This window comes from Crocodylus siamensis, chromosome 2 (assembly GCF_052110815.1).
Source record: "Crocodylus siamensis isolate JL-2025a chromosome 2, ASM5211081v1, whole genome shotgun sequence".
Lineage (NCBI taxonomy): Eukaryota > Metazoa > Chordata > Crocodylia > Crocodylidae > Crocodylus > Crocodylus siamensis.
In genome coordinates, this window is record NC_143396.1 from 119,860,901 (window position 1) to 119,872,993 (window position 12,093).

The window sequence follows — 12,093 nt, forward strand, 5'->3', positions numbered from 1 at the left end:
TGCCCCTTTTCCAGTCCTCTGGGACCTGGCCCATGGAACATGAATACTCAAATATTCTTGCCAGTGGCTGTGCAATGACTTCAGCCAGTGCTTTCAGTACCCCCCGGATGGAGCTCATCCAGGCCTGCCCACTGTCCAGTCCTTCCAAGTGACTCTGTACCATCTCAGGGTCAACGCTTGGTAGTCTGGTGCCCTGCTGTTGTCTCTCTACGATCCCATTGTGAGACTTGTTTTGCCCTCGTTTAGGAACACTGAGGCAAAGAACTCATTGAGGAGTTCAGTCTTGTCCTCCCTGTCTGTCACCAATTGCTTTTGCCCATTCAGTAGTGGTCCTATACTGCCCTGGGCCTTCCTTTTACTCCCTATATATCTGAAAAACAATTTTTTGTTCTCCTTAACTTGGGATGCCATCCTCAGCTCCAAGGTAGCTTTGGCCTTTCTAACTGCCTCCCTACAACTGCGAGCTGAGGAGGCATACTCCTTTTTAGTAATTTCTCCCTGTTTCCTTTGCTTATATGCCCCCCTTTTTGCCCTTAGGCTGCTCTGGATTTCTCTGGTCAGCCAAGGAAGCCTCTTAGCCCCTTTACCCCCATGTTGGGGTCGTCTCCCTCTGTGCCCGAAGGATCACTTCCTTAAGGCACAGCCACCCTTCCTGGGCTGCCATCTCACCAAATCTCTTACTCTGCAGTGCATCATTGACTAAACACCTGAGCTCACTGAAGTCAGCCTTCCTAAAGTCTAGCACTTCCAGCCTACTAGTTACCTTTCCCATTCTATGCCTTATGGTGAATTCTATTATTTGATGGTCACTGTCCCCCAGGTGACCACTGAGCTGTAGGTCCCCTACCATGTCATCCTCCATTGCCAATACCAGGTCCAGTAAGGCATTCTCCCTAGTAGGACCATGTACCTTCTGCATCAGGTGGAGGTCCTGTACACAGGATAGAAACCTGTGTGAACAGTGGGAATTTGCTGTCTGCGTCTTCCAGCAGATGTCAGGGTAGTTTAGGTCCCCCATGACTACTGCTTCCCTAGTCTTTATGGTCTCTGAGAGCTGCCTCAGGAGTTCCAAATCTAGTTCTTCCCCTTGGTGTGGGGGGTCTGTAGCAGACCCCTACCACCAAATCCCTTTCCCCTTGACCTCCATGTATCCTAACCCACAATCCTTCTACTTTCTCCTCCTCTGATTCCATTTTGATAAGGGTCGATTTATAACGCTCCTTGACATAGAGCACAACCCCTCCCCCTCTCCTCCCTACTCTATCCTTTCTGTACAGCTTATAGCCCTCAATGTGTCCCACCCAGTCATGGATAGAGTCCCACCAGGTTTCTGTTAACCCCACCAAGTCGTAAGTGTTTTCTGCAAGCAGGAGTGCTAGTTCATCCTGCTTCTTCCCCATGCTCCTAGCATTACTGTATAGGTACTTGAGCACCATGAGTGGCACCTTTGTTGCCCCCTGGCTCTGTTGCCTAATGGGCCCCTTATTGCTTACCTGCTTATTGCTTACCTGTGCTATACTGTTGGATGTCCCATGGTTTACAGGTTCCTGATCTTCTTCTTCTTCTGCCTCCCCATCCCCCATCTGAGCTAGTTTAAAGTGTGACATAGGAGATCAGACAACCTGCTGGAGAAAAGACTTTACCTTTTGCTAAGAGGTGAAGTCGATCGCATCCCAGGAAGTCCCTTGCCAAGAAGTGCAGGTTGTGGTCCAGGAAGCCAAATCCTGTATGGTGGCACCAATTCCTGAACCTCAGGTTGACCTCTCTGATGCAGGCGCTGTGATGCCTACTGCGACCTCTGACTGGGAGAATGGACGAGAAGACCACCTGCGCCCCAGTCTCCCTAAGCCTGGCCCCCAGAGACCTGTAGTCACCCGTGACAGTCAGGACTACTCCTGGTGTCATTGATTCCCACATGAGGACCATGGAATAGTAGTCTGAGGGCTGGATCAGGTCAGGAATCCTTGTTGTGACATCCCTAATCTTGGCGCCTGGCAGGCAACACACCTCACGCGCCATGGAATCTAGACGGCAGATGTTTCCCTCTGCTCCTCTCAGTAGGGTGTCACCCACTATGATGACACGTCTCCTCTTCCTCTGGTAGCTTGTCTGGTCCTCAACTTGCTTGGGGATGGATTGGGGCTCCTCCCATGCCATCCCCTCCACTGCACTCTCCTCCAGTGCAGCCAGGGCTTCATATCTTTTCCACGGAACCAGTGCATCCGTTTCTGTGGCAAGCGGCCTGGCCTGGGAGGTGACTGTTGTCCATCCTTCCATATCAGCTTCGGGGCTTCTGCAGTCCACTCCTCTGCCTGGTGTCTGGCTCTGCAGAGAAAGGAAGTACCCATCAATCTTCTCCTCAATTTCCCTGATCCCCCTCAACCTGCTTACCTCTGCCTGGAGTACCATCACCTGCCCCTCCAGTGCCTCAACCCTGGGACATGTGGGACAGGAGGAGTGACCCCTGGCCTCTCCCCTACCCTCAGGCCTCTCAATTCCTTTTGGGATGGATCTCACACAGTCCTCCGTCTTGTTGAAAATGTTTTCAGAATGATCTATGTGACACTGACCAAAGCACAGGTTCATAACCATTACAAATTGAAAAGAAAAGGTGGGAAGGATTTAAGGAGTGTTAAAATGGGTGGGAAATTTGGAGGAATGGAAAAAAAGAAAATCTTATGAAAATAAAATGCACAGTTTATGTAGAATATCTTGGCTTGATTCTATACTGATATACAAAATTACACTAGAGATATTGCAGCAAAATATTTTACTTTTTAAGAGAAAACTTTTCTAAAATTCATCCTAGAGTGTTGAACTGCTTCAACTGTGCCTTGCTAAGCTTTTGTGAGCACCTCCAGGTCACACACTTCCCTTGTGTCAGTGAGGCTTAGGATGTCCCCTTTCCATCTTGAAGCTCCTCATCCATTGAGTCAGATGCATGTTCAGATTCTGCTGACCCTCCTGGTTTATTACCTCCCCTCTGTAGAGATTATTCAAAGTCACGAATTGGCCAAATTAAATGTATGTGGGCATTCCCTATCTGCCCTCCTTTTCACTTTGTTTATCCAATATTTATTTGGAGACTGTACTAACACCAAAGTATTTTTCAGTCCATATTTTGGGAGATCCATGTTGGTTCTAACACTGAATGATCCTCCTGATTTGTGTTTGGTTATAGGTGGTAAAAAATGAGCCAGTTATTTAGTAAATATAATAGTATAGCACTGATACAGATGCCATCACATCAGTAAAAAACCCCCAAACCTAATGGAATTTTCACAAAATAATGTATGGATTCCATTGTTGCCTTCTTTTCAGAGGTCATACAACATCTATCACTTTTCAATCCCTCCTTGGTATTTCTTATTAAAATCAGGCTTCTCCCTAATATTCCTTAATAAGTAAAGGTTTTGAATTTTGTTCTAGATGCCAGGCTCCTCCCATCTTATGGGTGTGAGCAAATCTACACTGCTTGGAACCTGTTCCCATAGTTCTTGCACAGAGAATATTGCATGTGGGACCACAGTGCTGTAGCATATTGAATCTAGGCAGAGGATTTGCAAAAGTTTACTAGCAGATCCAGAATTGGTTTAGTCACATCCCCTGTTTTGCAGCTACTGACTAAAAGGTGTTTTTTATAAAGGTCAGAAGTTGAGCAGATGTCCTCAAAGAAACTAAAGATGGAAATACTTCTCAAATGAGCAATTTCACACATGCAGAATGGAGACTGCTGTTGGCAAGTTTCTCCTGAGAACAGCAAGCTTTCCTGCTGGTGGTGCAGAGGAGAGCTGCTTCACATTTTTTAAACATAGAATTTTATGGGACAGACATGATAGACTGCTTGATACTGAATAGTGACAACACAAAGAAAATGAGAACACAAGAACCAGAGATTCCTAGTGTAGAAAGGCACAATATTTTTAAAATCATGAATATGAAACCTGTGCTTGTGTGACACTTTAATTGCCTGCTCGCGTAAAAAGTTACCACGTGTAGGCTGCTATGGGCAGAGTCCAGTCAGAACACAGCAGAGTATGTTTGGTCATGCTAGCTGAGATGACTAGTTTTACTTTTGCTGCTGGCTTCGGCCAAGGACCCGCTGTTCAGGGCTCTTGCCTCTGCTGCAGCCAGGCTGATAGATAATACTCTGAGGCCACCCAGGTTTGGTAGCAATGCAAAACAAGCAAAAGAAGTTAAATAAGCTAGCACTTAGCCATCTTCCAGTGGTTCTTCCAGGTGATGCAAAAAGTGGTTCGTTTCTCTGGAGGCCACCAAAATCACAGACACACACTTATTAGCAGCACAAAAGGTGTATTTGCAAATAGGGTCAGAGCAGAGTCAGAGACTCAGATTACTCCGAACCCCTGAGGAACTTTGCAGCTTGTATTTATCCTTTCCCTCCTGGGCACGTGTGCAGAAACAGGAACTCTTACAGCTCATTTCCGTTTCATACAAACATGTGTGTGGTTACGTTATTACATCCGTCGCATGTGCATTATAATTAACTACTTAAGTATGCAGGGTGGAGAAGTAAATATGCATCAGCTAATCAAGCATGCTCAGAAAGTTCTTTAGGTCACCAAGAGTTTAAATCCCCCCCACCTTTCAAGGACACAGTCAGTTGAATTCCAGCTTCTGTAATCTGCATGAGGAAGGCTAGGGGGAGGCTGGGGGAGTGTGTGATTTAGTATAAGAAAAACTGTGGCAAGGCTGGCCAAGGAAAAAAAAGTCCTTGGCAGTGTTTTTTCTTATCAGGTATGAGATGCAAACTGTGCATTTCTAACAACACTCCATTTCTAACAATATTATAACAATACTCCATTTCTAACACAGGCTTCACCTCCTGGTTGCCTCTTATGTTTCAGAGGCTTTGCAGAGCCTGCAGGTTTGTGCAACAAAGCAAATGATCAGACAGACAGAGAAAGAAGAACCCTGCTCCAAGCTCTCCCAGTAGCTGCTTAACCTCTGGTGGCTCCAGACAGCCTGCTCCCTGGCCAGGTGCAGCCCCTTGAGCCTGCTTTCAGTGTCTTTTATCCTTCTTGCTCTGGGCTCACATGGCAAACCCTCTCTCATTCTCCACACCTGTGTCAGCTCCCTTGCTGAGGGGCTCACTACATTCCAGGACCTGGTTCCCCGGCCTCCGGTGAGTACTCCCAGGTCTGGGGTAGGTGTGCAGAGGTGCTTCTGGGGTGTGGGGCTGTTCAGACTCCCCTGAACCCCTAGTAACAGGGCAGGGCCCTGTTACACCATGGTACAGCCACATATCTGAGGGGTATTTTTAAAGAAACCAAGCTCTATGCTTACACATTTTTTCTCAAAGAGGTTTAATTAAGATTGCCAATAAACAGCAGAAGGGTAACAGTTTACAAATAAGAGGAACTTCTTTGCTGACCTTGAAGAGAAATGGAAAGAAATATTGGGCAGGAAATGGTTGGTTAGCAGCGGAAAAAATAATCCCTTTCTCGTCCCTGAAACTTAGTTATATCTAGAAATCAACAGAACCTCTCTGAAGATTTTGAAACAATCTTTTTGTCTTTTTTTAAGTGTACTACTCAGTTCTAGTTTCCTCTGTTCTTTGTGTCTGCACTGAGAGTCCAAAATTCCCAAGCCACTTCTGAAAAAAAACTGTCTTGAAAGTATTCTTGGCACTACAGAAAGTAAGAAATATAGGGACTCTCATGAGAGCTTGTTCTTACAAGATTTCCAGTCATATTTTGAAGCCCCGAGGGCATTCAAACAACACTGAACTCCACACCTTCACTCATACAGAACCCTGCTGAGATAAAAGTGCAGAGAAGTTGAAGAGTTTCGTTATAGGACTAAAATCTATGAGTCTGATCATAAAATAAAGACATATCACCAGTTTGCACTGTTAATCTCTAATTCTCACCAAAGAGCCAAGTCTATTAAAAAACGGGCTGGGATAGTACAGCCATACACTGAAGAAATAGTTTCCTGACTGAATAGTTCCCATATAGTATTAGTAAGGAACCTGCTTAAGGGGCTGGCTGAAAGAGTTGGAGCACAGACTACAAAGCAAAGTAAGAAAGCCTGTGGAAAGGAGCATTAATAAAAATGGCTTTCCTCCCTGTATTCATTTCAGCCAGATATTACAAAAATTTGTGAGAGAGAACTCAAAAGACAATGAATTATTGGAGAAGAAAGTAGTATACCTTTTCATTTGCCTAGGTCGCTATTTTGGGGTTATGTTAGAAGATACACTTCCTATACAGGTCTGTTGCAGAAGTAGTTTTTAGGGCTGTGCAAAGCTTCGACTTAATATTCGATTTGACAAATATTCGACATATTCAACCTTGAAAAGTGGAAGTCGAGTTGAAAAGCAGCTGGTCGAATAGCTGTCGAATCGAATACCGGAAGTCGAATATTAACAGCGCGGGTCAAATATTCAACAAGGGTCGAATATTCAACTTGCCTATACTGGATTCCCTGGGGGGGAGGAGGGGGGAAGGGGGGAAGGAGTGCTTTCATGACTGACATGTGTGGCTGGCCAGTGACCTGTCAGCATTCATAGTTTCATAGTTTCATAGTAGCTAGAGTCGGAAGGGACCTAGGTAGATCATCTAGTCCGACCCCCTGCCTTAGCAGGAAAGAGCACCGGGGTCAGATGACCCCGGCAAGGTGCTCATCTAACTTCCTTTTAAAAATCCCCAGGCTAGGAGCCTGCACCACTTCCCCTGGAAGCCGGTTCCAGGCCCTAGCCGCCCTGACTGTGAAGTAGCGCCTCCTAATATCTAATCTAAACTTACCCTCCGCCAGTTTGTGACCGTTATTCCTGGTCACTCCTGGCAGCGCACGGGGGAACAGGGACTCCCCCAATACCTGCTGATCCCCCCTGACCAGTTTGTAGCAGGCCACAAGGTCCCCCCTTAACCTTCTCTTGTGGAGGCTAAACAGGTTCAGGTCCCGTAGCCTATCCTCATAAGGCCTGCCCTGCTGACCCCTGATCATACGAGTGGCCCTCCTCTGAACTCTTTCCATATTGTCCACGTCCCTCTTGAAGTGTGGCGCCCAGAACTGGACGCAGTACTCCAGCTGCGGCCTGACCAATGCCGCATAGAGGGGGAGGATCACCTCCCTGGACCTGCTCGAGATGCATCTGTGGATGCATGACAGGGTACGATTGGCCTTCTTGACTGCCTCCCCACACTGCCGGCCCATGTTCATCGTGGAGTCAATGACGACTCCAAGATCCTTTTCCGTCTCCGTGCTGGCAAGAGGGGAGTTCCCCAACCTGTAAGTATGGTGCCGGTTCTTCCTCCCCATGTGCAACACCTTGCACTTATCAGTGTTAAACCCCATCCTATTCTCATCCGCCCACCGTTGCAACCTGTCAAGGTCAGTTTGTAGCCTATTGCACCCTTCTAGTGCACCCACATCCCCCCACATCTTAGTGTCATCAGCAAACTTGAACAGGGTGCTTTCTACCCCCTCATCCAAGTCACTGATGAAGATGTTGAACAGTGCAGGCCCGAGGACCGAGCCCTGCGGAACCCCACTGCCCACATCCTTCCAGGTCGAGAAGAACCCATCCACTACCACCCTCTGGGTGCGGCCCTCCAACCAGTTGGCGACCCATTTGACCGTGTGGGCATCGACACCACAGTCTCCCAGCTTTTTGATGAGGACAGGGTGAGAGACAGTGTCGAAAGCCTTCCGGAAGTCCAAAAAGACTACATCCACAGCAACCCCTGCGTCTAATGATTTGGTGACCTGATCGTAAAAGGCCACCAGGTTGGTCTGACAAGACCTGCCACTGATGAACCCATGTTGGTTGCCCCTGAGCATGCATTCCCCCGCAAGGCCCTCCTGGATGTGTGCCAGGATAATTTTTTCAAAGAGCTTACCCGGGATTGAGGTCAGACTAACTGGCCTGTAATTTCCCGGGTCCTCTTTTTTTCCCTTTTTGAAGATAGGGACCACATTGGCCCTCTTCCAGTCCTCCGGCACCTCGCCAGAGCACCACGAGTGCTCATAGAGCCGTGCCAGGGGTCCCGCAATGACCTCAGCCAGTTCCTGTAGAACCCTAGGGTGAAGATCGTCCGGACCAGCGGACTTGAACACGTCCAGCCTCTCCAGAAGTACCCTAACTAACTCCTCGCTAACCCTTGGCCCAGGCGTGTCTCTCTCGGGGCCCGAGGGGGGCCCAGCAGGGAGGTGGCTGAACTGGTCCCTACTTAGGAAGACAGAGGCAAAGAAATCGTTAAATATGTTAGCTTTGTCATCTGGCGTGATGACTAAGTTGCCCATCGTGTCCTGCAGGGGCCCCACATTACCCGGGACCCTCTTTTTACCCCCTATGTATTTGAAGAAGGACTTCTTATTGTCCTTAATCCGGGAAGCTAGTCCTATCTCCAACTCTGCCTTGGCCCTCCTGACTGCCCCCCTACATCCTCGGGCGACTATAACATAGTCCTTCTTGGCGATGACCCCATCTCTCCATTGGGTATATGCCTCCCTTTTAGCAAGGAGACATTCCCGGATGCTCTTAGTGAGCCATGGGGGTTTATGTGCCCTCCTGCTCCCTTTGACCCTTGTTGGGATTACCTCCCTTTGGGCATGGAGGATCGTCTCCTTAAGGAGCAACCACTCACCTTCGACATCTGATTCCCTTGCCCTCTGGGTCCTCAGCGCTTCCCCAACTATCCTCCTTAGCTTGTTGAAGTCAGCCCTCCTAAAGTCTAGGGCTGTTGCCTTGCTGCAGCCCTTTGCCACCTTACGCTGGATGGTGAATTCCAGCAAGCGATGATCACTGTCTCCCAGGTGGCCCATCACCCGCAGCCCCCTCACCAGGTCATCACCCGTGGCCAGCACCAGGTCCAACAAGGCGTCTCCCCTGGTGGGACTGTGCACCTCCTGGGTTAGATGGAGGTCCTGCACTCTGGCTAAGAACCGACGTGAGCGATCAGACTTGGCTGACTGCTCCTCCCAGCAGATGTCTGGGAAGTTCAGGTCCCCCATGATGACCACATCCTTAGCCCTCACTGCCTCTGTAAGCTGACCTAAGAATTCCTGGTCGAGCTCTTCTCCCTGGTTGGGAGGTCTATAGTAGACTCCCACCGTTAAGTCTCTCTCCCCTGGACTGCCTTTTACTCTAACCCAGAGCACCTCAGAGTGCCCCCCCTCTACCCCCATGCTAATTAACGAGGAAGTATATTCCTCCTTGATGTAGAGTGCTACTCCTCCACCTTTCCTTCCTATCCTGTCCTTCCTGTATAGCCTATAGCCCTTGACACTCACCTCATTCTCTGAGGTCCCTTCCAATCCCAGTGCTCTGGGGGAGGGCCAGAGAAAATGCATAAAAGGCAGCAGTTTTTCAGCTCCCTGCTTTCTGCCTTGGGGTCAGTTTCTGAGCAGCTGGTGTTCTCCAGCACCTCTGCAACAGACCATGACGGCTGGAACCCCTGATCGTCAACAGACTCCCTGCTTGCAATGCTAGCAACAGGAAATTCTGAGAACTTGGTGCTTTTATTTTATAACTATTTCTCGTATTAGTTTATGCTTATATTGGATAGGGTTAGTAGTGGCCTAGGATCTATTCTATATATAGGAATTTAGTTTAAATATTTTTTTTTATACATCATTCATTCTTTCCACCACACCAATGCTTCTCAATATATTATCTACACACGCAAACACATTTACATAACATCCAGAAATCTAATCCGTGGCGCACAGCACGCTTAGAGGTTCCAGTTTACATCTGAAGGAACACATTATGAAGCAGGGTGGAAAGGCAGGTGGCCACACTGGCCAGTCTGCATGAAGGGGACCAAGGTGGGTTGCAAGTGGGAAAGCTGCAATTTCTCCCCCCACCAAACTTAGACACAGCCTCTTTCTCCCGCTACAAGGGATGAGGCTGCTACAAGCAGTAAAGAGAGGGGAGCAGCAGTGCCACCAGAGCCACTGCCTGTGCCTGAGACTCTCTCATGTCCACACGCAGCCTCCACAACCTCTCCCACCATAACTGCCACCAGCACAGCAGTGCGCTCCACCCCTGTGTCACTGTCTATGCTGAGCCTTCAGCACCAGAAGAGGAGCTGGCACCGCATCTGGATCTCAGTGCCCTGGCAAGGGAAGGAGGGGAAATCAGTCGAGTTTTGCTTGACCCCCCTCAGGTTTTTTTCATTTCAAGCCATGAGGTCTTTCCCAGAAGGCACTTCAGAAGGTGCCTCTGTACAGGTGAAGGCAAGTGGCTCAGCTGAGTCCGCTCTTCCTCTTGCTGTGCCTCTGACTGCTGAAGAGGGGGAGAGTTCAGCAACATCCACAGATGCACCCGCATGCCAGAGAGAAAGGCCTAGTACTAGCATGGTCTGGGATCATTATGAGCTGCCAGATGATCCCGCGTTTGCTATCTGCGTGTTCTGCCAAGCCAAAATCAGCCGGGGCAAGGGAACAAAGCGCATGACCACCTCAGAGATGCTGAATCATCTCCGCAGGTACCACCCCTTTGCCACAGGAATGGCCCAGCTCACTCCACAGCCGCCATCCCCCCACAGCAGAGGCCGGGCACCCTGGAACATTGGGGGCAAAAGGGACCAGTTGCAAATGCGAGCAAGGTCACCCAGACCATTGGGGAGGTGCTTGCTCTGGATGGCCAGCCCTTCACCTTTGTTAAGCAGCCAGGGTTCAGGCGGCTCCTGGCACTGCTGGCTCCTTCCTACCAGGTGCTCGCACGCACCGCCTTCAGCAGGATGGTGGTGCTCTCCCTATACAAAGCAGGTGACCATATACTTCACCTCAGACATCTGGAGCAGCCGAGGTGGAGAACATGCGTACCTCTCCCTCACAGGGCACTGGTGTGGCCAGTCAGGCTGTTGGTGGGCTCTCCTTCATGCCAAGGTGATGGATGAGTCCCACACAGCAGCAGAGTTAAGGAACCACATGGTGCAGTGGTGGCTGGGCATTGAGCAGGCTGAGCTCACCTGCGGCTTCATGGTCACCGACAATGGGGCCAATATGGTCAAGGCAGTCCATGATGCCAACTTTCCTGGTATTCACTGTGTGGCACACAATTTACATCTGATTGTGAGGGACGCCTTGGAGGGGGACAGGGCTGCCAGTGATGGTGCCAGCAACACCAGCAGGCTCGTTTCCAGATGCAGGAAGGTGGCAGGCTACTTCCACCGGAGCATCAAGGAAGGCAAGATGCGGGACAAACAAGCAGAGCTAAATGTCCCACAGCACAGCATCATGCAGGATGTGGAGACTTGGTGGAACTCCACATACCTGATGCTCAAGAGGCCGGTGGAGGAACAGAAAGCCATCCATGAGCTGGCCTTGTTTGGGGAGATTGGGATCAGCGGCCTCCTGACCAAAGCTGAGTGGGATGCCATCTCCCAGATCTTGCTGGTCCTCAAGCCCTTCCCTGAGGCCACTGAGACCCTCAGTGTTGCTGATGCCTTCCTCAGCCAGGTGGTCCCCATAGTGAAGGAGCTCCACAGCCAAATGGAGAGCTTTCTGGGGACCAATGTTCCTGGCTGGGGCAGGCCACATTCACCAGATGTGCAGGCACTGGTCAGGCGGCTGAAGGAGGGCCTTAGGAAAAGGCTTGAACCCTTGGGGTCCAACACAGTGCATATGCTGGCCACCATCTGTGACCCAAGGTTGAAAGGCACCATATGTGGCAGCGAGACACTGAGTCACTGGAGGGAGGTACTTATGAAGAAAGTGACAGAGGTGGAACAGCGGAGGTGGGGGGAAGTGGGACAGGGGGATCCACTGCCTGAACCCAGCCTGCCATCCACGAGCCAGTCTTCCCTCCACCACAGGCACTGCCAATATGGGCTAAGGACATGGCAAACATTAGGGGGTCCAGAGCCACCAGACCCCAGGATCAGGCAAACAGCCCTCACACCATGGTGTCTGCCTATCTTGCCGAGCCTGTGGAGCCCCTGGACTGTGACCCATTCGCCTACTGGGCAACCCGCAGCCTGATGTGGCTGGATCTGGCCGCAGTTGCCCTGGAATACCTGTCCTGTCCACAGACCAGTGTGCCAAGTGAGAGGGTGTTCAGCATGGCTGCGGATGTTGTGACACCCCACTGCACCTGCTTGGATCCTGGTTTGGTGG